The following is a 26,982-nucleotide window of genomic DNA, read 5'->3' as shown; positions in this document are numbered from 1 at the left end:
CGGCATTGTTCCTTGCACTAAGCTAATACTACATGTGCATGTCGTCCAGCAGTTAACATTGACATCACAAACCCATCTTCCTCACTGTTGCTTGAAAATGATGATGATGAACTTTTGAGGAATTTGACGACAATCTATGTCATTCAGTTTCTACTTACCTCAACTCAGGTCGTCACTTGGCCTCGTGGGCGCCTGTGGAGTATTGTGCCTGAAACGTTCTGGCATCCATTTTGTTTCCTCAAAGTGACGCACTTGGTCTTTCCCTCACTTTGCTAACCATTACAAAATGGTTCTTTCCTGCATCCTTTACGTATCTCTCTAATGGCGAGACATTTACCTTCATGTTGAAAGGAAAATCGACATCTAAAACACAACTTCTTTTTCTTTGGAGATGGTACTTTATGGCCTTCTACCTTGTATTTCGACTTATTTTTCACACTCAGCGCTGATTCATTTTGGGCCGTTTTGTGCCCCATGTTAGCTGCTTGTCTGTGAGCTCTTTGTTTCGCTCTGGCAGCCATGAGTACTCGCTCCAAGGTGAGTGTCTCTTGCAGCATACATCATCTGAAGGCATCGGAGCGGCAACCATCTATTTCTCTAAGACACATGGCCTCTTAATTATTGAACTCATTGAACTTGCAATACTTTATGAACAAATTAAGTCTTTCTACAAGCGTATCCATCATTTCAGCAGCTCTCTGCCTTTCCTGACTGAATATGTATCCTTAATAGTACCTTTAATAGTCGACATTCCACATTTTATTGAACTTGGTGTTTAATATATCATTGATTTAACTGTACGTCACTTCATCAACTTGTGGTTTTTTTTAGCACTTCTTTTACTCCTTCCCATGCTAAGTTCCTTAGATATTAAATGATTTTTTTTGTCATTTGCTTCTTCCAGCTTATCAATGAAATCATCGAAGGTTTCAACCCAGACAGTCCATCTGTCGCCAATATTTATCTTTTTGATGGTATCGAATGGAAGTGGTGGTTTCAAGAAGGCGGGTGGCACTATATTTTGCGCTTTTTTCAGCAGCCATAGAAAAATCTCACTATTCCGACCACTATTCATGGCCTTTCAGTCTGTCTAACGTGATTCACCAGCCTCGTAAGCACAACCCCGTGCTTCTGATTGGGTTGCGGTGCCTGGTGCTGAGGTTGGATGACTCTACTAAGGTTCTGGTAAGCATGATCGTATTCTCTATATCTGGTTATCGCTACCTCTCATGTTTCTCTGCGTTTACCTGCTTCTGCTCACAGCGTTCTCTGCTCATTGGTGGTCACTGCCTTCAGCGTTTATTGGTGTCAGAAATGTTTCTGCTTTTAGTGCTTCCTTGCACTCGTCTATCACGGCCCTTAGTGCTTCTCTGTACCTAGTTGTCACTGCCTTTAGCTTTGTGGTATTTTATGAATGACAGTTTTTTGTCTAATTTTGGTGCATACCTCTTGTCTCGACTTTACAAGCAAATATCTAGCCGACAACAAACAAACTTTCTGTAAGGCCTCCACTTTTTTCATGGGCCTTGCACTGGCAGGAGTGGTGCTTTGACTTCACATATACCAACTTTCGATTTTTCACTACACCGGAGGCAATTGTGGCATGCACAAGCAGTTTGCTGGTACACGGCAAACTCTCCGGGAGAGCACTTTCGGTTCTTTGGGTCGCAAGTTTATGTAATCCCCCTATCTTGTCGCCAGTTGTAGCGTCCGCTCCAGCCCATGTATATGCAAATGATCATGCCACACACGGAGCTTGGTATTACACGTCTTTATTCCTCAACGTGTAACCCATAACTGAACATTCTACATCATGAATTATATTACCCACAGCTATGCTCTTACATCACTGTTGTATGGAGTCCTTCAGTAGCCAAAAGGGTCCAGTCATCTCTTAATGAACAAGACACTAGACATTTTATTTATAAAGGCATCCACTTTTGACTTAAAAGCTTGCTACCTATAGAATAGTGGCAAGAAAAACTTTCACTAATATTTCTTTAAAGAAAATGAGTGAAATAGATGGCAATGTAGGTAGAGACTGGAAATCCGACAATGCTCCTTTAAGGGAACACATATCACAGGTATCAACATACACTGTCAATGACAGTTGCTCCAGGTCTTTTTTGCTTTTGGCTGCAACAGAATTATGGAGTATGTCAGCTTTTGTTGCCTTTTTGATGGAAGAATCTTTCAAATCCTTTGCTTAAAACATTTCCTTTGACATCAGCAGGATTTGTTCTCTGACCAAGAGAGAAATGACATCTCTTTGTGAAATGCCCTTCATGTGATAGAGAGAAGGTTCAGAGTGATCCACATTACATCTGCATAGTCTCTCTCCCTTATTTCAGTCGTCCTAAGAAGTGTCCCCACTGTCAGAATATGTCCAGGAGGAACCTCTGGAATGGGGAGACATTAACCTCCATGGGCTTGAAGAAGACCAGCGCACGAGACAAGGGTCGGCGTCAGAGAAGTCTAAGGGGCATGGAGAGGTGGCACCCTCTAATTTAGCACCATCTTCATTATCTAAAGATGCCTCCAGACTGAGGTGTAGAAGGAAGTTCAGGTATGGAAAAGGCTTTTCATCCCAGTTGCAGATTGTGACAGTTGCACCTGGTCGGCGTTGAGGACAGGATGGGTGTCGACTCACTCGAGGAACAAGACCTCATAGACTGTGAGCCGCTCATCTTAAACACCAAAGCTTTTGATGAGGAAGGTTTCAATAATGAGACATTCATCTCCACTTATGACATCATGCACACTGAACATGTCTGCGGAATGGGTCAGAAAACTTCAAAGAATTATTCCAGCAGCTGTAGATCGAATTTGTGCATATTCTCCTTCACCAGTGGATATACTGTCTTCTCCATTACCTACTATATCTTTTCCCAGGCACACGAATATGTGTGCTGTATGTGTGTGTATCTATATCTATACCAATCCCAATCCAAGATGAAGAAGCAGGCGCTGAAACCGTGATAGTGAAATACCAAAATTATTTATTGCACAAATAGGCCCTGACGCATTTCGGCGGACGTACCGTACCGCCTTGCTCACAACCTATTTATAATTTATTTGTATAGCGTGCACCTAGCCAAAAGCCAGTGAAGCGCTGTATAAAATGTTAAAAGCAATCTTTACATAGGGAGATGTTGATTCTGGGTGCAGAGGTGGATAATGCGGCCCTATTTGTTTTTCTTTTCATATCTTAGTCTCCAGTATGACGATATACTGGCTGTGGTTGTGTTGGGAGTGCCAGAGATGGAGCGCTTGCCTGGAAGATAAGCAGTGGTGCTGGTCATGATGGCTATGTAAATGATGCAAGTGGTTTTGATGATGGTGCGGGCTGGCAGAGAGAGCCAGTAAAGTTCCATCAGGATGGGGTGATGTGATCGTATTTCATCAGGCCTGGATGAGTCATGCGGCGGTATGTAGTTTAATCTGGAAGGCCATGAAGCTGTTATGACAATCCATGTGCGAGTGTACAAGGGGCTAAACAGCAGTCTGAAGTCTCTTTCCGGAAGAAACAACTTCATTTTCTTTAGAAGAAAGAGCTGATACCAGGTCGTTGTTGCAGTGTTCGGCATTGTGTCCTTTTGAGGATGATATTCTTGCCCAGGATTAGGCCAGGTGATTTGGCAATCTGTGAAAGTTGAGCTCAAATCTGTCAAAGTTCAACTTTGTACACTTTCATACTTGTTGGCAAATAACAATTCTGTCTTGGTGGGGTTGAGCTTCAGGTAAGTGCTGGACATCCAGATCTGGCTGCGGTGCAGGCAATGTTTGAGGTATTGGAATTCAGGAGCGGAGATGAATTTCAAGTAGAGTTGTGTATTTTCGACATATTAGTGAATTGTAATGCCTTTATCTGCTAGTAGAGCTCAGTGGGGCTCCATGTAGAGGCTGAAGATTAATGGGACTGTATCAAACCATGAGGGACTACGCAGATGATCAGTATTTTTTGAGATCTGAAACTCTTGTGAACAAACTGCTGTCAATTAGAAAGGTAGGAGGAAAGCTAGTTAAGGACATTGACAGTGACTAACGTTTCAGACTCCTGGGTGTGGATGAGAGTGGGATGGTCGACTGTATCAAAAGCAGATAGTTGTGCAAGAGATGGTCAGCATTAATGTGATCTTGGAGTTGTATGCTTTTTTGATACTTTTGCTAATGAAAGAAAGCCAAGTGATGGGCAAGTAGTTGGCAAGGTTATTACAGTCTAGTATAGGTTTCTTTGGGAGTGCGAGAATCTGGCCAGAAGTAAGTGCTTCTGGGTGAGTCAAGGTGACTGCTTCCCTAGAGAGAGCTTTGGTGAAGAAGAGGGTAAGACATCCTTATTATAGGAAGTGATTTAAAGGGAGTTCAATATGTTCTTCAGATCTGTGAAGGATAGTGCTTTGAAAGATGAGCATAGCGGGATTCTGCAAGAAGAGGTTGAGTGTTTAAGAAGAGAAGCAGTCTTGGTGTTGGAGGTTGTTGGAATTGCATTTGTCTGTGGATTATGGGATTGAAGGATTAGGCAGGGGGCTGATTAGTTTGAAGAACATTCTGCTTTTATCGGTGGCTTTATTGATGCTGTTGGGATAATACTTTGTTTGGCAGATGTTATGCACTATCTGCATGTTTCTAGGAGGAACTTCAGCATCATAAGGTCATTAGGAGTTTTAGATATCTTTCCCATCTGCGGATGAAGCATCGCCATCTGCCTATGCCAACAGTGCCAGTACCTGCTACAGAAGGTCCAACTTCACTAGCACAGGGGCTTTCAACACTAACTTATGCGTCCTTTTCTCAGTGCCCACAACACTGCTCCACCCATTCACATTCTACTTGGAGGTTACGTGACTGTCATGTACACCATACACCAGAGACCATCTTCTCCAGATCATCTGCTTCCTCTTTGTCCTACAGAAGACACTCTCCTACTCTAAATGATTCTCTTCAGTTTAAAGTTTCACCTATTGATGACATCAAGGAAGTCTTGATGGGTGGAGCCCCAAAATAATGTTCCTTTGTCTAGGGTTTCAACATCGGTGGTAGTTTTTGAAACACTTTGTTGCCAGTCTACACTCTACAGCTTGGCCATTACTGCGGAACAAATGCATGGTCAAAGACCTGGATCCTCCTTTGTTGAGAACAGAGCCTAGATAAAAATTTTTTAGATAGTAAGGTGCTACCGCTGCACTTCACTAACTTTTAACAGTTCCTGATGTATAGGAAAGCGAGCTCCCAAAGTCTGTAGGTAGGAAGATTTGGGACCCATCTGGTCCAGTTTACGTGACAAATATAACTGGTACATTTGGAAATCATTGGGACCCATCTGGTCCAGTTTACGTGACAAATATAACTGGTACATTTGGAAATCATTACAATGTGTATTTGATCTGGTTTCATTGTGAAGACAGAAGATTTAAATGAGGGGCTAACAGAAGGCATGATGGTCTCAAAAAACCAGATCATTTGTTCAGCTGCAGATTTCTCCCACCTTGATGCTCATCGCTATTACTGTGGCATAGTCATGCAACAATCATGGCTAAGCCTCATTGTGTGAAGCACCCCAGCACATTTTATGCGTACCCTTTCCTGGTACACCATGTTTTGGTACTCACACTGATAAGATATAAAGACCGAGATGGAGACCTTGAAGGCCTTAGGTCTAGAAGGGACAAAAGAGCACAGAAAGCACAATAAGGTTTACGATAATCATTACTTCCCTCAAAACGTTCAAACCCCTCCGTAGTCTCCACATCAGCTGCCACAACAGCTAGAGTTGTACCAGTAAGAGGCAGACATTACCAGCATCCATTGACAGCCATTGTGAATCCTCCTGCAGAAGGTAAACAGTGACTACTCCATTCCTCCTCTGCTATATGAAACTCCATTGGTGGGAAGCATCTGAAACACCTGCATGAGTGGAAAATCATCATAAAAACAGATAGGTCCTGACTATTGTGCAACCTGTCTATTCTCTGTGGTTCACATTATCTCCTACTGCCATTCCTCCAAAAAGACTCCCCAGTTCATATTGGAGTAGCTTTAAAAAAAAGTCACTATCCTTCAAGAGAAATAGGCTGTTGAACTGGTCCCATCTTCCTGCAAAGGAAAGGGATTTTATTCCTTTTACTTTCAATTTGAAAAAGGATACAGGCACAAGAATTCAGGCCCATTCTCTAATAGCCAACAAGTGGATATAAAAAGATGAAATATTTTGTATGTTTGCCTTTCACCAAACCTAACCTTAACTCATACAAGAGGATTTGATAAGTACAGTAGACCTCCATGAAGCATATTTTCATATACCAATAATACAGAAACATTGAAAGTTCTGCGGTTTATTGTTGAAAACCAACATTACCAATAGAATGCCATTCCATTGGGCTCAAATCCACCACAATGACAGTTTCCAAATACATGGAGAATGTTGCTGCCCATATTAAATGCAAAGACTTTTCATTTACCCATCACTAGATTACTAGCTGATAAACACATCAATGCTTTGAGAAGTCTTGTCTCATTTTCAGGGAACTCTAGACATTCTGAGCAGACTGAGTCTACAAGTCAGCCAGACAAATTCCACTCCAGTACCATTTTAATCTATCCACTGCTTGGGAGAGCTGCAGAATACACTGGCGGCAATAGTGTATCCTTTGTATAAGAGACTAATGCATCTGCTTAAATGTCGAAATCCTCTGAAGACATTACTGTTAACAGCTCACTAGGTTTAATTTCTGCTCAGATCCCTAGCATTCTGCATTGTCCTCGTACCTCATGCTAGTCTTTTCATGAGGCCTCTTCAACAATGTCTGGACTATCAGTGGAGTCAAAACACTGACCGTTGGGAATGCACACTGTCATACCCCAGCAGCAGGCAGGTAGACATTCTTTCTAAAGTTATCCCATTTCATTAAGACATTCCGCCTCAGACAATTGTAACAGATGTCTCCCTAACTGGGTGATTGCTCACATGGATTGTTTACGCGTTAAAGGCACATAGTCCCACACAGAATGTGTGTACCATAACAACCTGCAGGTGTTGAGTGCAGTCCACCAGGCTCTGAAATATTTTCTTCTGTAGTAAAGGCTAATAGCTGACTTGTTCAAATGAAAACGTACAGTGCATTACTTTAAAAAGCATGAAGTGACCAGATTCTGCAGATCATGGCAGTTCACTTTCCAGGTGTTCAAAACGAGGAGACTGATTCACTCTACAGGATTTTTCAAGAGACTCATGAGTTGATCATAAACAAAGTACTTCACACAATCTTCAGTGCTTAGGGGTATCTGCAGTTAGATCTCTTTAGAAACAAGGAAAACTGGAAATTCCCACACTTTGCCTCCAGATGTTACCTTACACAAAAAAGGGAATATCGGTTTGATCAACTGACCAGAGAAGTTTCTATACGCATTTCCTCTGATACCCTTGTTTCTATCAGTCATCATGCAACTGACTTACAACAAAGCAAGGCTGATCTTGTAGCGCCCGAATTGCAAGGCCAATGTTGGTTTACGATCTTCATATTTGGAAGTGATGTAACATGAGGCTTCTTTGCAGAGTACAACTCCAAGCATTCAGTGGCCCGATCCTACACCCGAGCTTACCATCCTTGAATGTGATGGCATAGCTCCTGAACTCGTACAGTGCTGACAACTGAACCTTTCTCACAAGTGTATCTGAATATTAAAGCAGAGTTCTTCAAACTGTGAGGCGTACTCCACCTCCAGGGGGGTAGGGATAAATGGTATCAACTGAAGGCGACACGCTTCCAGACTCAAGAAACTGCCTGTCCTTATCGATTGTGAACAGGCAAACAAGGACAAATGAATGTTAAAAACAGATTACAGAAATCATAACTCACTCAGTGATGATGATGGGATAGTTTGGGCTTCTTTTCACAGGTGGTTGCAGTTGCTGTGTGAAAGAATCATTAAGTGTTGAGATTTGGCTTGGAGTAAGGGACCATTGCCGGGGCCCGGAGAGGAACTGAAGCCTTCATCATTTCTTATTAACCGGCTGTAGATGAGGACTTAGCAGTGGTAGGCCAGTTTAGAAAGGTGACATTTTCTTATCCCAGATGATGTGTTTCAGTGACTTTGTTTCTCATGCACATGCGAGACGTCTTAAGGAGAGTTCAGTGTGTGGATGGGTCTACATGATTCTGCATGACTGAACTCTTTGGTGGGAGGCTGAAGGCAAAGAGACGGTCTCACAGCACCTGTTAATGACCTGGCGATAATGCTGCTAGACCTGACGTTCTTGGCATGATATTCCCTCAGATATTTTGCCTTCACTCTTCCTGTTTTGCTGAATTTGTTTTTGTTTGCATTAGGACTCTGTCCACTTTACCAGTGCTACCACCGAATTGGCACATTTAATTCACCTGTAAGTCCCTAGTCTGTAAATCAAGTGCTAGTAGTGGGCCTGCAGTACTCACTATGCCACCTACTAAAGTCGCCTTTTAATACGTGTCTCAGGCTGGCCACTGCAGCACCTGAAGAGCAGTTTTAAACTTCCATTCCATGTAACAAAAAACCTTTCTGTAGGGTTTACTGAAGTGTAATAACAATCCTCCAGGGGGGTAGGGATAAATGGTATCAACTGAAGGCGACACGCTTCCAGACTCAAGAAACTGCCTGTCCTTATCGATTGTGAACAGACAAACAAGGACAAATGAATGTTAAAAACAGATTACAGAAATCATAACTCACTCAGTGATGATGATGGGATAGTTTGGGCTTCTTTTCACAGGTGGTTGCAGTTGCTGTGTGAAAGAATCATTAAGTGTTGAGATTTGGCTTGGAGTAAGGGACCATTGCCGGGGCCCGGAGAGGAACTGAAGCCTTCATCATTTCTTATTAACCGGCTGTAGATGAGGACTTAGCAGTGGTAGGCCAGTTTAGAAAGGTGACATTTTCTTATCCCAGATGATGTGTTTCAGTGACTTTGTTTCTCATGCACATGCGAGACGTCTTAAGGAGAGTTCAGTGTGTGGATGGGTCTACATGATTCTGCATGACTGAACTCTTTGGTGGGAGGCTGAAGGCAAAGAGACGGTCTCACAGCACCTGTTAATGACCTGGCGATAATGCTGCTAGACCTGACGTTCTTGGCATGATATTCCCTCAGATATTTTGCCTTCACTCTGCCTGTTTTGCTGAATTTGTTTTTGTTTGCATTAGGACTCTGTCCACTTTACCAGTGCTACCACCGAATTGGCACATTTAATTCACCTGTAAGTCCCTAGTCTGTAAATCAAGTGCTAGTAGTGGGCCTGCAGTACAAAAAACCTTTCTGTAGGGTTTACTAAAGTGTAATAACAATCCTCCAGGGGGGTAGGGATAAATGGTATCAACTGAAGGCGACACGCTTCCATTCCATGTAACAAAAAACCTTTCTGTAGGGTTTACTGAAGTGTAATAACAATCCTCCCTTAAATGCCTATTGACTTTTACATATGCTTCTCACAATCAATATGTCAGGCCTACTGCCTTTATCATAACTTTTCATAATAAACAATCGGGCGTATAGCCTTTATCATTGGCTTGTCACCGTAACCCATTGTCCTGAGCATAAGCTTTCCACAAGGCATCTATCTGATTTACAGGTAAAAGTACAAATGTATACATAATGACAGTTGGCACAGCAAAATACTCTCTCTTCTAAAAGAGCCTAGTCCGGGTTATTGTGGTGCATATCTTTTAGCCCCACATTTCCGGTTAGATCGACAATACCAAAACCATTGCCTACTGCGGTAATCTGTGACGTTCCATGTAAAAAAGTAACTGATGATTTAGCACATAATCTTTGAAAAGCTGTAACAATGTGACATTGTTTCTGCATTGTTGAATTGTTTTTGATATTTAATAACACATGAAAATTCTCACCGGCAAGCAGAGATCCATATCCCAAGAACATTTTTAGAAAATAAGAGAATCTGACATGCTAAAGAAATATTCTATATAGACTGAAAACTCACATTTTTGTGACCGCCCAAACTGGATTTATATTAATAGCATAACTTATACTAATCTTTCCGATTTCTTTCCACAATGTCTTGTTTACAAATCCAACAAACTATTAATTAACACTACATTGCAGCATAAAACCTTTCTTTGCTTCCCAGGGAGAGAAGCTATAACAAACATGTAGAAGAATGCAGCCTGATGCACAGCATCAAAAGAAAAGCTAAAATACTACATACTTTTGATTCAAGTAGCCAGCAGCTTCCATGTTGTGAGCCGTGCACGCGACGTTACCGCAGAGTTAGTTATTTTTCCCCATTTGTGTGAGTCGGTTTTTTTAACATCACAGGAGTTCTATCACCTTTTCTTTTCTCTGAATTTCGGAGATTTTTGTTTCATTCAACTTTATTAAACAGCCTTTTAAGTGCACTTCCTGTTGGAGAAAGGAAGCAGCCTTTGACCCACATCGCCTGCATGTAGCCTGCCTACCAACTTAACATTCAACAGTGGTTTGTGGATTTTGTAATACTATGTAACGATCAGGATAGCATCTGCCTCCAAGGAAAACTGGAAAATCTCCAGTCCAAGAACGTGAAGAAAGAGGGCAGAGGTTGCTCCTTCACTATGACCTAGTCATTTACTCCAGATGACCCCCCCCCCCCCCCCCACATTGGGTCAAGGACACTCACTGGATGTGTTTACAGCCTGTAAATGGATTTTGTTGAGGAATCTCTCTGTAAAAGTAGTGCACCTTCCAGCTATTCAGTATTCACCAGAGGATATACTCAACAAATACTACAAAGTAAATCATGAGTGGTCAATCAACGATAACATACTTCTGCACTTCTTTTCAGATGAGGGTATCTTGCAAATAGATCTTTTTACCACGTTTAGGTGACTGAGGGAGTCAACAAGGACCCCTGCCCTTGCTAGTCCTCAGGTCAAGCTATATCATGATGAATCTGCTCGGAATTCTAAGTATGCACGTTTTGCAGGTATTTCTTCACCTGCAGCATGTGCTGCTGTTCAGATTGTGGTAGGATAATTCAAGGTGATAGACTGCAGGAAAGCAGCTGTGTGCAGGTTGACCCATTGCGTGCATGTGGCTTCAAGGATGTCCTTCTTCATAGATCTGTCTAGTGGTGGACACTTCCCTGGAAAGTTGTGGTCTCACCGTATTTGTTCCTGTTCAGGAGCCTACCTTAAAATCCTATAAAGCATTGCACATCAGTGTTCTGTAACTGTGGAAGGTAAAGTTAGTCCTGAGAATGCAAGATGTTGATCTTGACATACAGTTAGACAACTGTGTTCTACATACTAATGCAAGGCACAACCCACTCACTGAACCTGTCCACTGAAGCACAGTAAATCAGGAGCTGGACTGCCAAACTGAACATTGGCCTAATAGCAAAACACAACTGAGGCGGTATGAGCGACAAGGCACACAGCCTCGGTAAATTAGCTTCTGAGCCACATACGCGATGGGTGATCTGTTTTGTCTTTAAGGCAAAGTAAGGATAGACCTTTTTCTGAGAAGGAAAAACTGCAGATTCTTTACCTTTGTCTCCAGATTCTAAAAGGTCACTTGTGGACGTGATCTCTGTCCATTGGAAAGAAAATGTGGTGTACCTTCAGCTGAGAATGGTGTACTTGCTGAGGGAGTATGTAGTATCCCTGTACAGAACACTTTATTCAGCCTGTAATAAGGGGACTTGATGTGGATGTTTTAGCTGCTTAAAGAACTGGTACCAAGGCCATCATTGCCCAATGGCCAGTGTATTGCACAAAGTTTGTTTTTCAGAAAAAACACCCAACAGGATGACTGCCAATTCGATGACCGGGAGAGCAGTGTTTACTGTCAATATGGTGCTGATCAACATTTGCAAAATAGTCACCAGGAGGTCATTGAGGACCTTCTACAAGCATAACTGCCTGGACATAGAACCAGTAGGTTTATGCTGCCCTTGGATAGGTGGTGCTAAAAAGCGTGTTTCAGGATAGGGCTTCTATTCACCCTTCTCCCAGGTATTTACTACTTCAAATAATAAGTTAGTTGCACTAATGAACAATGCCTCAACCTCAGTCTTGTAGTTCGGGAAATACACCATTGCACGGAACTCTCCAGTCTATTTGGCCTTCATGGATTTGTCCTCAGCCTTCGACTTTGTAAATGGGAGCAGGCTGTGGGCTATCCTGTTGGCCTATGGTGTGGATGAGCCTCTGGTTCATTTCCTGGCATACCTCCATAAAGACCTTCAGGCACAAGTGAGTATTGGCAGAGATGGTGAGGTCTCAGGGCCAATTAAGGTCGGAAGGGGGGGTCAGGCTGGGTTGCGTCTTGGCCCCCCTTCTTTTTTATCATATATATTAATGGATTGAATAAATCATTAGTATCCATGTCCCAAGATGTACCTATGATTAATGGGAAACCCCTCCCTGTGTTATTATACGCTGACAATGCGGTTCTTCTATGCCGCACCCCTAACTCTTTGCGTATTTTAGTACAGTCTTTTGTTAAATATATGGATAGCCTGGACCTAAGAGTTAATTTTAGTAAATCATTTTTAATGTCCTGTGGTCCTCATAGACACCAGCTTAGTTCCATTGATGTTGGCAGTCAGAAATTGATAAGCACCTGTAAATTTCCCTACCTTGGGGTGGTCTTTGCTGCGAACGGCTCCTGGACTGAGCATCTTACTCACTCCAGGAGCAAGTTCTCAAAGACCATCAATTCAATTTTAAGTTTCCCCCGTCCAAAGACCACAGGCGCCATTTTAGCAATCTTAATATTTTTTTAAATTACAATTTGTTCCTGTGGCCACCTATGGAGCTGAGATATGGGGCATTGCGAACAGTACCTGCATTCAGCAGGAAGAAAACAGATTTTGTAGAAAGTTGTTGGGCATCCCAATCTCTAGCCCACAATATGTTTGCTACAAAGAACTACATTTAAATTATATAACTGATTTTATACGTGCCCGACCAGCCCTTTTCTGGCTATCGATTCGGAAGAATGAGGCAGCTACTCTTACCAGAGACATTATTACTGATTGTTTGAAGTGTGATAAGGGGATGGATATCCCCTGGATATCTGGGGATCTGGGGTATATCAGAGTTTATGCAGCATTAATAAAGGCTGCAACTTTTTAAATCCTGGTAAAGCTGAAACTCTGCACAAAAAAGACCTCGGAAGTGCTTTTTACTTGTTGTATAGCACTGAAAGAACTGCGCTGGAATCGAAGAAATCTCTCGTTTCCAGTTATATGTCACTGGAGCGGCCCTGCCATCCTCTACCAAATTATCTTGTTCTATCTATGAGTCAGTGGGAAAGGAGTCTTTTATTCCGTTTGAGAGCAGAGACAGTCAAATTCGCTCTGTGTTTTCCTCTTGGCTTCCATCCGAAACTTGATCTAGTACCCTGTCCATGTGACGGGGTGAGTGGCAATCTACTCTTCATTTCCTGCTTTTTTGTAAATATTACATTAAATACAGTAAGGGGCTTCTTTACTTCTTTTTTAGCAGGAGCAGGCGTATTAGTTTGGATTCTGCCTACTCAAGCATGCTTGTCCTGACTGATGAAGAGCTGGTCTTCCGTTTAAGTTCACTCTTGAGAATTGCTACCAGGGCTCGTAAGACAATGCGTAATCTCTGAGTTTTTAATACATGAATGGTTAAGTCTAAAAATTGTCATTTACTTACAACCTCGAGTTTGTAATATTGTGTTTTGCAAATTAATTTTTATTAATATGTATCGTTACTCTTCTCCCGTCATTCATACTGTTTTCACTGTTTTGTACTTTTATGGATACAATGCTTATCCGAATAAAGTTTATGAGCTGAACTGAATAAGCTAGTCGATAAATGATCCAGTGCAGGAAAATAATGTATTGCTTACCGTACCTATAAAAGTGATTATTAACCAGACAGCGCTTTTGGTTGGTGCAGCATGTTACGAATAACATCCTCAGAATTTGAACTGAAGCAATGGTAGATGCTGGAATCACTACAGTGCGGGGGTTTGGGGGGGGGGGGGGTAAAGTGAGCTAACTGACTGCAGAAAAGATGATCTAGGGGGGATTCTTCGTAAAAAAATAAGTTCCATCTTTATTTGACTGGAGTATTCCCTTCTGGGGATCGGCTGAGGGGCATGGTGGGAGGGGGATTAGAGGGGATATTGAAATAGCATGTAAATCTATAAAAGGTACTGATGTTGGAGAAGCACCCTTGTAGATGGCTGATAAAGTCCTGCCCCCACCCTTCCTAAGCCTTTTTTAATTCAGTAATTGTCACCACCACTTCTTTTCCTATGAAATGAATGCAAAGAAATTTGTATAGTGCGAACAGCTGCTTCCCAAGGAAGCATCCCAGTCCTAAGGCAGGAGGATAAACTAAAAAGATAACAATTTTACTCTCCTGAAAACCATCTACACTTCTCTTAAAAAACAAGTTTTTAAATTTGATTTAAAAACGGTTTCGGAAGCTATACCTCAAAGATGCTAGGGTAAGGAAGCTGTAAGAAAGGCAAAAGACATCCCACCTGCTCTCGCCTTTTGTATCCTGGGGACACACAGGAGATTTTGACTTGATGAACGAAGTGCTCCTAACAGTGTGTATTTAATTATTCTCTTCTGAATATACAGTGGGGCTTTTTTGTATAAGGCTCTGTGGGTAATCCTGAGAGCCGTAAAACTGATTATTTGCCTGACCGGCAACCGCACCAACTGTCTTTTAGGGATGTTTAAAACCAGCCTAGCTGCAGCATTCTACCCTCTTTGCAGCCTGTTTATCAATTTATGTGTTGCTCCCAGATATAGTGCATTGGCATACTCTAGCCTAGATGTAATTAGAGCATGTACAATATCTGTAATTGGAAACTGGGAGACATTTTAATGTCTTTCTTAATGATTTTAATAAGGCAAAACAGACTGCTGCATTTGATTGTACCTGTTGTTAAAATGATAGATGTGCCCGGTTCTACCCCTAGATTTTTTCCCACAGAAGTGTGAGTCAGTGAGTCCCCGATCTCCACAGGCCTTAATCTCTGTATGTTCAATGGGGATACATTGCCAAAGACCAAATCTCTGATTTGTCTTATTTCAACTGTAGGCAACTACAGCCCATCCAATTAGCTATTGCTGAAAGACAACCTTGGAAGTAAGCAATTGTGGTATAATCTAGCCGCGCCATTGCTAGCATCAACTAGGTGTCGTCTGCATAGAAGAAAAGATTAATGCCCCACTGCTCCACTTCTAAGGCCAGTGAAGTAACATATATATATATTATTTATATTTATATTCACGCTCCAGATTCGCCCAAGCAAATGAGTTGCACTCCACAATGACATAAGGCAGCAAGACCTTTATTACGGGTATGAGCGTCCTTCAGGTTGCAGATATCTTAAGCAGCCATTCCTTCATCGCCTGACGCGTTTCGAAAGTTCTCCTTTCTTTATCAAAGGCTGCCGCTGGAAATGGTTCCGTGCTGGGCGGGCCTCCGTTCCCACTAAATACAGCTTGATTCCACGCCCTGAATGGGCTGGTCATGTGACAGACTGCGGGGCCTTGTGGGAATAGAAGTCCCAATAATTTCCTCCATTATGGTTGCACAAATTCCTGCTGAATAAATTATAAGCCCATCAATGGGCCTCCGCTACCTGTGTCCGTTCTTAATCCCTTGCCATTGTTCCACCAGAAAGCTGGGTGAATCCCAAACTTCGTGGCCCCCTTACTTCGCGGGGTGGTGCCAACTCGGCGGCAGGCCCACCGCCTAATATTCACGCTCCAGATTCGCCCAAGCAAATGAGTTGCACTCCACAATGACATAAGGCAGCAAGACCTTTATTACGGGTATGAGCGTCCTTCAGGTTGCAGATATCTTAAGCGGCCATTCCTTCATCGCCTGACTCGTTTAGAAAGTTCTCCTTTCTTTATCAAAGGCTGTCGCTGGAAATGGTTCCGTGCTGGGCGGGCCTCCGTTCACACTAAATACAGCTTGATTCCACGCCCTGTATGAGCTGGTCATGTGACAGACTGCGGGGCCTTGTGGGAATAGAAGTCCCAATAATTTCCTCCATTATGGTTGCACAAATTCGTGCTGAATAAATTATAAGCCTCTCAATGGGCCTCCGCTACCTGTGTCCGTTCTCAATCCCATGCCATTGTTCCGTTTTCCCTTCGAAACGCGTAAGGCGAAGACTCGACGGAACTGCTGTTAATTTTATCGGCACCAAGTCCCCTCCAATGAAGAAAAGGTAAGGGGCCACAATGGGGAAACTAAGGAAATCTTTAATGGAAAACAGCATAGGCATGATGCATTTCGGCGTTGTAGCCTTCTTCAGACACCGCTGTTACCTGAATATACCTCATACCCCGCCTTTGTGTCCTGCTATAACCCCATGGGAGGGAAGATACCGCCCCCACGTCACGTGACCGCACTGCCACCGCGGTCCGCTGCCAACTACAAGTCCCAGGAAGCAATGTTTCTGGTGACGGGTTGCGAGGGGAAGGCTGCAGGGAAAAGGTGCGTTGTTTTGGGAAGGGCGAGTCAGGCAAAAATAATGTCCACAGGTTCCCTTGGGTCCCCCTGACGCTCCAACCCCCGATACAGGATTCCAGCAGGATGTGGGTCAAAGTGACAGTGCACTCTGCTCCTCGTGCAGTCACGGGCCATGTCTGGCAGCATCCATAGCTTTGTCCGCAACGGAGGTGGGCAGGAGTTGATCCAATAACTCGGAGACAAGAAAGCAAGCTGCAACAGCTGATGCCAACAGAACTCCCGCCACTTAGTAGAGCGGGGCCTCTTTCACGCCGCTGGCCAGCGTGCACAATGTCCATGAACAAGTCTCCTCCAATGAAGAAAAGGTAAGGGGCCACAATGGGGAAACTAAGGAAATCTTTAATGGAAAACAGCATAGGCATGATGCATTTCGGCGTTGTAGCCTTCTTCAGACGCCGCTGTTACCTGAATATACCTCTTACCCCGCCTTTATGTGTCCTGCTATAACCCCATAGGAGGGAAGATACCGCCCCCACGTCACGTGACCGCACTGCCACTGCGGTCCGCTGCCAACTACAAGTCCCAGGAAGCAATGTTTCTGGTGACGGGTTGCGAGGGGAAGGCTGCAGGGAAAAGGCGCGTTGTTTTGGGAAGGACGAGTCAGGCAATATATATATATATATATATATATATATATATATATATATATATATATATATATATATATAACCTCTTCAGTGCCACGCCCTTTCCCCGCCCTGTGCCGGGCGTTACATTAGCGGGCGGGGTTCATGACGAGATAGTCTCGTCATGGGCACAGCGCAACCGTGCTCCATGACGAGACCATCTCGTCATGGGCACTGAAGCGGTTATATAAGCCAAAACTTTAATAGAAACAACAATATAAGGTCACCATGTTTTATTTGCCATCTTTGCACAGTCGAACCTAATGGTATCTGCACAAATTATTTATTCTGTTTGTACTGTTTTGCTATTTTGCACAAGATAGGCTATGTTGTTCCTGAATTGGTAATCAACAAACAGTTTACAATCATTTGGGTTATCCAACATTGGTATTAGGTCTATCTGTAGAGATTTAGTGCGTTGTTGTTATTGTAACAAATTGGTATAAAGCACTGTCACTTTAAATTTGCTTGCACTTAAAAAGAAAAAAAGCAAGGAGAGAGAAAAAAATGGTTTAAAAGTCATGTGATCGTTGTTGAGCGCGTCATGTGATTAAGGCCCTCCGGGGCTGAAACGCGTAATGGCTGTTCCATCGCTGTGTTAAGGAAGGAATGAACTATTTTTCACCGCTTATACTGTGTGGTCTACGCTCCTTGCGCCGGTTGACGAATCCTCGCGAATTTTTCAAAATAGGTGGGGCGCTCTGCTCAGCTCCTACCCTGAAAGTCTCGGGGGGATTCGTGAAGCGGGGGCTGAGAAAAAAGGGGGGTCCCAAAACGCGTTTTCCCCATGCATTTTTCCATAGGGACCTTTAGTCCAAGGTACAGCCCGAACGGCTGAACAGAATTACTTGAAATTTGGCAAAGAGGTAGTCCTCAGGTCAGGGATGTGCCTTTTGGATATCTGGAGTCAATCTGTTCAGTAGTTCCTGAGAAAATTGCAGTTAAAAGTACATTTATATCTATAAGCGCGCACCGTGCGCGTACGGTAAGCATACCGTACGCGCACGCTGCCGTGCGCGAGCGCAATTCTGATTGGCTGTTCGATGTCAGTAAACATTCGAATCGGTCGAAATCAGGAAGTGTCGGCCGCCATTTTGTCTCTCGCAGTCTGAGGCAGTGAAAAACAAAGGTGGAGAACGTGAAAAGGGGGCAGGGTGGACAGTTCCTGACCCCCTAGCCTTTGTCAGGGGGTCACTGAAGGACCCCCCAGGGTGAAAAACCCGAATTTTTTATTTTCGAAAAAGCGCGAGGTGCGCGCACTGTACGCACCGTGGGACCGAACGCTTCAATCGCGCGCACGGTGCACGCACGGTGCGCGCACCGTGAAAAACCTGAAAAAAAAAAATATTAATAAATACATAACTTAGCATTTAAAAAACCGTACAAATTCACTTAAAAAACCATAGGTTTCACACACGTTATAGTTAGGAATTAGCATTTAAAAAACCTTGCAAATTCACTTAAAAAACCATTGGTTTCACATATGTTATAGTTAGCTGGACATTTCCCTCGTAAAAAACCAATGAAATTCCCCTGTTATAGTTAGTGCAGGCAACTATAACTCACGCGACCGCAATCCTCTGCAGATGACGTCAGATATTACATCACTGATGACATATGTGTCTTTCTGAAAAATAAATATTTGTAATATATGTATAGCTAAAGATTAATGGAAGAAGACATGGGTAAATAAGTGTCTAAATACAGTGATGTAATATCTGACGTCATCAGCAGAGGATTGCGGTCGCGTGAGTTATAGTTGCCTGCACTAACTATAACAGGGGAATTTCATTGTTTTTTTACGAGGGAAATGTCCAGCTAACTATAACATGTGTGAAACCTATGGTTTTTTAAGTGAATATATATATATATATATATATATATTATCTACTGGCAGTCGCCAGTAGATAGTTATAGTTACAACCTAGTTTCCATAGGAAATCTCAAAATACTATTTTGAATAACTTTGGCGCCGGTTGACGAATCCTCGCGAAATTTTCAAAACAAATGGGGCGCTCCGTTCAGCTCCTACCCTGAAAGTCTCGGGGTAATTCGTCAAGCGGGGGCCGAGAAAAAGGGGGGGTCCCAAAACGCGTTTTCCCCATGCATTTTTCAATAGGACCTTTAGTCGAAGGTACAGCCCGAACGGCTGAACAGAATTACGTGAAATTTGGCAAAGAGGTAGTCTTCAGGCCAGGCATGTGCCTTTTGCATATATGGTGTAAATCCGTTCAGTAGTTCCTGTGAAAATCAAAAGTAAAATCATATACATATCTGGGCGGAGCCTAACCACACATCTCTTTGTGAGATCTGATTGGCTGTCAGCACTTCATCCAAGAAGTGTTGGCAGCCATCTTGGGACCAATATACATGATAACACCTCATTAAAAAGCATTGCAGTTAATAGAAGGTTTTAAGACTTTAGTTACATTATAAATCATTTGTTGATGGTACCATACTCATTTTAGGAATTGTGGTATGTTCTAAGGTGATTTTACCATGTGAAAAAGCCTTCTGCTGGGATATCATGAATCATGTTTGAGAGAAAACTATTTTCACATGCTTTTCCCACAGAGGTTTGGAAGGTGATCTATAAGCTAAACTGAGAGCACATTTTCTGTAAATTCACATTATCTTTCTCAGTCATGTGAGAATGAAGTCTGACATTCTCAGTAAAACATGTACATCCAACAAGGGCAGAGACTGTCAGTTGATTCCTTTGTGTTCTACTGCAGCTTCCCAGAGTGTTCCAAAGAACAACTAGAGCGCTAACAGTCTTACTTATGACAAAGGTATGGCACACCTGAAGCCATCTTGATTGGAATAAAGTGGTAACATTTAAAACATTTAATTTAAAAAGGAACAAAATGAGAGGGTTCATTTTGCCATAGAATGTATGATTAGTGCTGCAGAAAGAAAAATTAGGGCACATTTTGAGTGACTTCTCAAATCCTCTTCTATTTCATTAAAGAATTCTGACATGCAGACTGAAACATGCACTTTCAATACCAGCAGCAGACTTCCCTGGTGAGCAGTAGCTTTACTACAGTGATCTAATGAGCGAATAGAGTGCTAACATTCTGAATTTATGGCAAATGTGTGACACATCTGAATGCCTTCTTAATTGAATCAAAGTAAAAAACTGACAGTATGCCTACTGAGGAGACTGCAGTAAATGAGGAATTTAGGAATCTTCATAACAAGGTTCCCAAGATGGCCACCAGAGACAAAAGAGCCCAAATGTAGCACAAATATCACCGAGATGTAGCCCAAGTATAGCCCAATGACAGAAATCCCAGAGTGTTTTAAAGAACAACTAGAGTGCTAACAGTCTTACTTATGACAAAGGTATGGCACACCTGAAGCCATCTTGATTGGAATAAAGTGGTAACATTTAAAACATTTAATTTGCAAAGGAACAAAATGAGGGGGTTAATTTTGCCATAGAAATTATGATTAGTGCTGCAGAAAGAAAACTTAGGGCACATTTTGACTTCTCAAATCCTCTTCTATTTCATTAAAAAGTTCTGACATGCAGACTGAAACATGCACTTTGAATACCAGCAGCAGACTTCCATGGTGAGCAGTAGCTTTGCTACAGTGATCTAATGAGGAACTAGAGTGCTACCATTCAGAATTTATGGCAAATGTGTCACATCTGAATGCCTTCTTGATGGAACCAAAGTAAACAAGCATTGAAAATGCAATAGGTCTCGCCCTCGTTTAAGTTAAAGCAATTCGGTTTATAATTAGGTGGCTTTTTAGCTTTGCTTTTATTAGTGTTTTCAAAATTTCATATACATACCATGCATATGTATGCATATATGTATATGTATGTTTGCATGAATTTATATTTATATAGATATGCAGATTATATGTTTATATATGTATATATATATATATATATACACATACATATATAAATGCATATGCATATATATATATATGTGCATATGTGTGCATGTACAGAGAGGTGTATAGGTAGAGGTGTAGAGGTAGAAGTGTAGAGGTAGAGAGGTAGAGGTAGAGGTAGAGAGGTAGAGAGCGAGTAGTAGAGAGTAGTAGAGAAAGTATCAGAGAGAGAGTAGTAGAGTGAGTAGTAGAGAGTGAGTAGTAGAGAGTGAGTAGTAGAGAGTGAGTAGTAGAGAGTGAGTAGTAGAGAGTGGTAGAGAGTAGTAGAGAGTGAGTAGTAAAGAGTGAGTAGCAGAGTGAGTAGTAGAGAGTGAGTAGTAGAGAGTGTAGTAGAGAGTGAGTAGTAGAGAGTGGTAGAGAGTGAGTAGTAGAGAGTAGTAGAGAGTGAGTAATAGAGAGTAGTAGAGAGTGAGTAGTAGAGAGAGAGTAGTAGAGTAGTAGAGCGTGAGTAGTAGAGAGTGAGTAGTAGAGAGTAGTGGAGTAGTAGAGAGTGAGTGAGTAGTTGAGAGTAGTAGAGAGTGAGTACTAGAGAGTAGTAGAGAGCGAGTAGCAGAGAGCGAGTAGCAGAGAGCAAGTAGTAGAGAGTGTGTAGCAGAGAGCAAGTAGTAGAGAGTGTGTAGTAGAGAGTGTGTAGTAGAGAGTGTGTAGTAGAGAGTGTGTAGTAGAGAGTGTGTAGTAGAGAGTGAGAAGTAGAGTGAGTAGTAGAGTGAGTAGTAGACAATCAGTAGTGGAGAGTGAGCAGTAGAGAGTGAGTAGTAGAGAGTGAGTAGTAGAGAGTGAGTAGTAGAGAGTGAGTAGTAGAGAGTGAGTAGTAGAGAGTGAGTGGTAGAGAGTAGGAGAGAGTAGTAGAGAATAGTAGAGAATAGTAGAGAGTGAGTAGTAGAGAGTAGTAGAGTAGTGGAGAGTGAGTAGTGGAGAGTGAGTAGTGGAGAGTGAGTAGTGGAGAGTGAGTAGTGGAGAGTGAGTAGTGGAGAGAGAGTAGTGGAGAGAGAGTAGTGGAGAGAGAGTAGTAGAGAGAGAGTAGTAGAGAGTGAGTAGTAGAGTAGTAGAGAGTGAGTGCTAGAGAGCAGCAGAGAGTAGTAGAGAGTGAATAGTAGGGAGTAGTAGTAGAGAGTAGTAGAGAGAGAGTAGTATAGAGTGAGTAGTAGAGAGTAGTAGCGAGTGAGTAGTAGAGAGTGGTAGAGAGTGAGTAGTAGAGTAGTAGAGAGTGAGTGGTAGAGAGTAGTAGAGAGTAGTAGCGAGTGACTAGTAGAGAGTAGTAGAGTGAGTAGTAGAGAGTAGTAGAGAGTCAGTAGTAGAGTAGTAGAGAGTAGTCAGTCAGTGTCAGTCAATGTCAGTCAATCAGTGTCAGTCAGTCAGTGTCAGTCAGTCAGTGTCAGTCAGTGAATCAGTGTCAGTCAGTGAATCAGTGTCAGTCAGTCAGTGTCAGTCAATCAGTGTCAATCAGTGTCAGTCAGTGTCAGTCAGTGTCAGTCAGTCAGTGTCAGTCAGTCAGTGTCAGCTAGAGCAGCTCTGCTGACCTGGTTCTCTGGCTCTAAAGCAGCTCTGTTGACCTGGTTCTCTCTCTCTAAAGCAGCTCTGCTGACCTGGTTTCTCTGGCTCTACAGCAGGTCTGCTGACCTGGTTCTCTGGCTCTAGAGCAGCTCTGCTGACCTAGTTCTTATGCTACAGAGCAGCTCTGCTGATCTAGTTCTCTGGCTCTACAACAGCCCTGCAGACCTGGTTCTCTGGCTCTAAAGCAGCTCCGTTGACCCAGTTCTATGTCTCTGAAGCAGTTCTGCTGACATGGTTCTCTGGCTCTATAGAAGCTCTGCTGACCTGGTTCTCTGGCTCTTCAGCAGCTCTGCTGACCTGGTTCTCTGGCTCTAGAGCAGCTCTGTTGACCTGGTTCTTAGGCTCTAGACTCTAGAGCAGCTCTACTGACCTGGTTCTCTGGCTCTAAAGCAGCTCTGCTGACCTGGTTCTATGGCTCTAAAGCAGCTCTGCTGGTTTGGTTCTCTGGCTCTAGAGTAGCTCTGCTGACCTGGTTCTCTGGCTCTAAAGCAGCTCTGCTAACCTGGTTCTCTGGCTCTAAAGCAGCTCTGCTGGCCTGGTTCTCTGGCTCTAAAGCAGCTCTGCTGACCTGGTTCTCTCCCTCTAAAGCAGCTCTGCTGACCTGGTTTCTCTGGCTCTACAGCCGCACTGCTGACCTAGTTCTTAGGCTCTAGAGCAGCTCTGCTGACCTGGTCCTCTGGCTCTACAGCAGCTCTGCTGACCTGGTTTTCTGCACTCACGACGCACGCACCCGACTTCGCGAAAATATATTTAAAAATAATATAAGTTTCTTATAAGTACAAATATATTATTTTGATGAATATCTTACATAATCTCTTGCCTTAATATGTATATTAAAGACACATACGTATCATTTTGGAACATACATTTTTTTGCAGGAGTCGCGCGCACACAGCGCGCCCCAGCACGTATATGATGTCACGCGGGACCTGCAAGCGCGCAAACATCTTGTACCGTAATGCGCATGTGTCGGGAATGCGCGGGAGCAGGAGTTGCAGACTGGTCGCATACCAATCGCGCATATCACGTGATATTAAATGTATATGATGTAACTGAAAAACACGCAGCCGTCGCACACCATACGCGGATCTTTCATGACTTTTCTAAAATGGCAGCTAGAATGCGCGCACCCACCGCGATGTGTACACTTTGAGTGCGCGACTGTGAAAAAAAAATGAATTTTTTTTAAAGAAAATGATATAAATATATTAAAATAAAAAATGAAAACAAGAAAATTAATCAATATTTCAGTTTTAATTAAAAAATGTTTTTTTGCAATTTTCAGAAAAATGTTATTTAATGAATAAAATATTTATAAATAAACAGTTAAAAAACTAGAAAATCAGTACCAAAAAATAGATATAACTACTATCACACTTAAAAGTTAGCTTTTAAAAAACCTTTGAAATTCACTGAAAAAATTCATAGGTTTCAGAGACGTTATAGTTAGAAATTGGCATTTAAAAAACCTTAGAAATTCACAGAAAAAACCATAGGTTTCAGGGGTGTTATAGTTAGCTGCCCATTTCACTCGTACAAAACCATAGAAATTCCTCCGTTATAGTTAGTTCTGCTAACTATAACTCACGCGCCCGCAATGCACTGCTGATGATGTCACATATTGCATCATTCATGACATGGTCAGTGACCTCACTGATGACATCTCAAATGACATCACTGATGACATCATCCACTTGACAATCCGATACACCACATCATACACTATTATAACCTTTCATCACTCACTGTAAAATACAGAGTACCATATTTGAAACCATTGACACACCAATACCAGTTACTACATACCCACTCACTGATTCCTAAGACACACACAACTACCCATTCAACAACAGAATCATCTATACATGCAGTCATTAATTAATAGAACACTATCAAATGCACTTGTACACATATATAGACATTGACACATCAGCAGTCATCCTAGTCGGTTATGTAGTCATCCTACTCACTCATGAAAAAAATGTATCGCTCTTAAATTTACTCACTTACACAATTATCCAACGACACCTCATTTATTCAAACACATAGTAACTCATCGTTAATATGTTAAAAAAGCACCATTACAATTATACACTCATTCATATATTTACTCTCACAATCACTGACTCTTACACAAACTTATTTATATACACCAACTCTCACATACAATGCCTTTTATTTTTGTACTTTGTTGAAGATGTACAACTAAACATATATTCGCTCACCAACACACACACAAATACACTGTCACCCAAACAACTGTTTCCACATGCACTCTTAAACCCATACACCTAGTCAATCAACCATTCACACATCTATGCATTGAGTTACACACACCCCATCCAACCACACACAAATTCAGTGTCCCATACAAATACTCACCCAACTAATCAATAAAAATATACACACTCATGTAGATAGTGACAAACTGAGGCAGCATGTTATACAACAACAGAGACAGTGCTGCACACATTCACATAGTTTCGTTACTAATCCATGTATTAAGTGAGACACTTTTAATTACTCACTTAAAAAGACAGTCAGATAGCTACTAAATCCTCCATCCAGACAGTTATATATCCACTCAATCTTCAATACAGATTGGTATATATATAATACATATTTAAATTTCAAACTAAACCACATTCAGTGGATGATGTCATCAGTGATGTCATCAGTGATGTCATTTGAGATGTCATCAGTGATGTCATCAGTGATGTCACTGACCATGTCATGAATGATGCCATATGTGACATCATCAGCAGTGCATTGCGGGCGCGTGAGTTATAGTTAGCAGAACTAACTATAACGGAGGAATTTCTATGGTTTTGTACGAGTGAAATGGGCAGCTAACTAGAACACCCCTGAAACCTATGGTTTTTTCTGTGAATTTCTAAGGTTTTTTAAATGTTAATTTCTAACTATAACGTCTCTGAAACCTATGTTTTTTTTCAGTGAATATATATATATATATATATATATATATATATATATATATATATATATATATTAAACAAGGTTGGGTTAAAGGTCGATCCCTTGACATCCTATTTCTCGAAAGCAAGAGATGCTTGATGGTAAAGACATCGCTAGTTGCCTGTTGGTTAAAAAAGATTTTATCCACTGCTAGGTTTTTTCACGATGCCCACTTTATCCAATCTCTGCAATAGGATGTCATGGAACGCCATGTCAAACACGCTTGATAGATCAAGGAAAACAGCCCACATTTTTTTTGTCTAAATCTAGGTTACTCTTGATGTATTCTGTAACCTCGAAGTGCTGATTCGGTACTGAAACCATCCTGGAAGCCAGATTGGTACATGTAGAGAATATAATTAATTTCTAGTACCTGGTAATTTGAGTATTCCCATTTTCTAGCATTTTCCCACTGCTGGAAGTAATGTGGTTTGCATTCCATGGTTTGATTTAATATTCAAATCCTTATTAGTGAAATTGCTTTCTTGCCCCCTTGTTCTGGTGCCTCCAGGTTGGTTTGGTCCAATTGGGCTTACTGCTTGTCTCTCCTCTTGGGTTTTTTCTGATTACTAAAGTAGTGGATCTGCTTGCTATCTCATTGACCAGTTCCAGCTTCCTTAGTTTCTTACCAGGATTCCAGGCTACTTCAACTTTTTCCCTCCTCAAGAAAGATCTTGATTCCATCTTCCTTTACCTTGTCAAACCTAGTCATCTAGTAGTGGGCTTGGAAAGAGAGCTGAGGTAAGGGAGACTCCTCTCTCTGGTTGACAACCAATAATGCATTAATATGTATAGGGTTTGTCAGTGATCTGTCAGTGATGGCCACCTTTACTTCTTGGCTCCTACAAGTGTAACATGCTTCAATGCTTAATATTGGTTTCTAGCTGTGGGTTTGTTGGGTCTCTGTACAGCCCACAGAAGTCTATTATTGATATTTTCTTCCTTCTGACAACTGATGCTGTTTAAATGTGTCTGCCCTTGGGGATTCCTTATTTGAGGCCAGGCAAGGCGTGGATCAGAAATCAAGCAGGGCGAAGGGGACCATAAATAACATGAGGGTGTGCGCTAGAGGTTCAACTACCTAGATGCTTGTGATTATACAAAGCGAAAGGGAGCCAGCAAGAGCTGCTGGAGAGAATAGAAACACAAACAAGGAGGATGACGCTAGTCAACGGAGGACGAAAGAATGGGGCCTATATCCACCACAGAAGTAAGGCTACCCAGAATTCTTGCGAAAAAGAGATCCAAATAAGCCCGTAGATCAAAACACACCCCAGAGATGTAAGGCATTCCAACAAGACCTAGATAAACAAGGACACAGTTGCTTGCAAAGGACTCTTGCACAAACTTCTCTTGCGTTGATGTGTATGTAGCTCTTTTGTTTATTATGCAGTATGTA

General features: G+C 42.1%; 1 protein-coding gene across 6 annotated transcripts in view; it reads left to right on the top strand.

Annotated features, from left to right (window-relative positions):
- The window catches only part of MEIKIN (meiotic kinetochore factor), a 446,824-nt gene that overhangs the window by 324,063 nt on the left and 95,779 nt on the right, over nt 1-26,982 (top strand). The gene's annotated exons all lie outside the window — the stretch shown is intronic.

The sequence above is a fragment of the Triturus cristatus genome, chromosome 7, assembly GCF_964204655.1.
Source record: "Triturus cristatus chromosome 7, aTriCri1.1, whole genome shotgun sequence".
In the NCBI taxonomy this organism is placed as follows: domain Eukaryota; kingdom Metazoa; phylum Chordata; class Amphibia; order Caudata; family Salamandridae; genus Triturus; species Triturus cristatus.
Note: the sequence above shows the minus strand (reverse complement) of the source record. Positions and strands in the feature narration are given on the sequence as shown.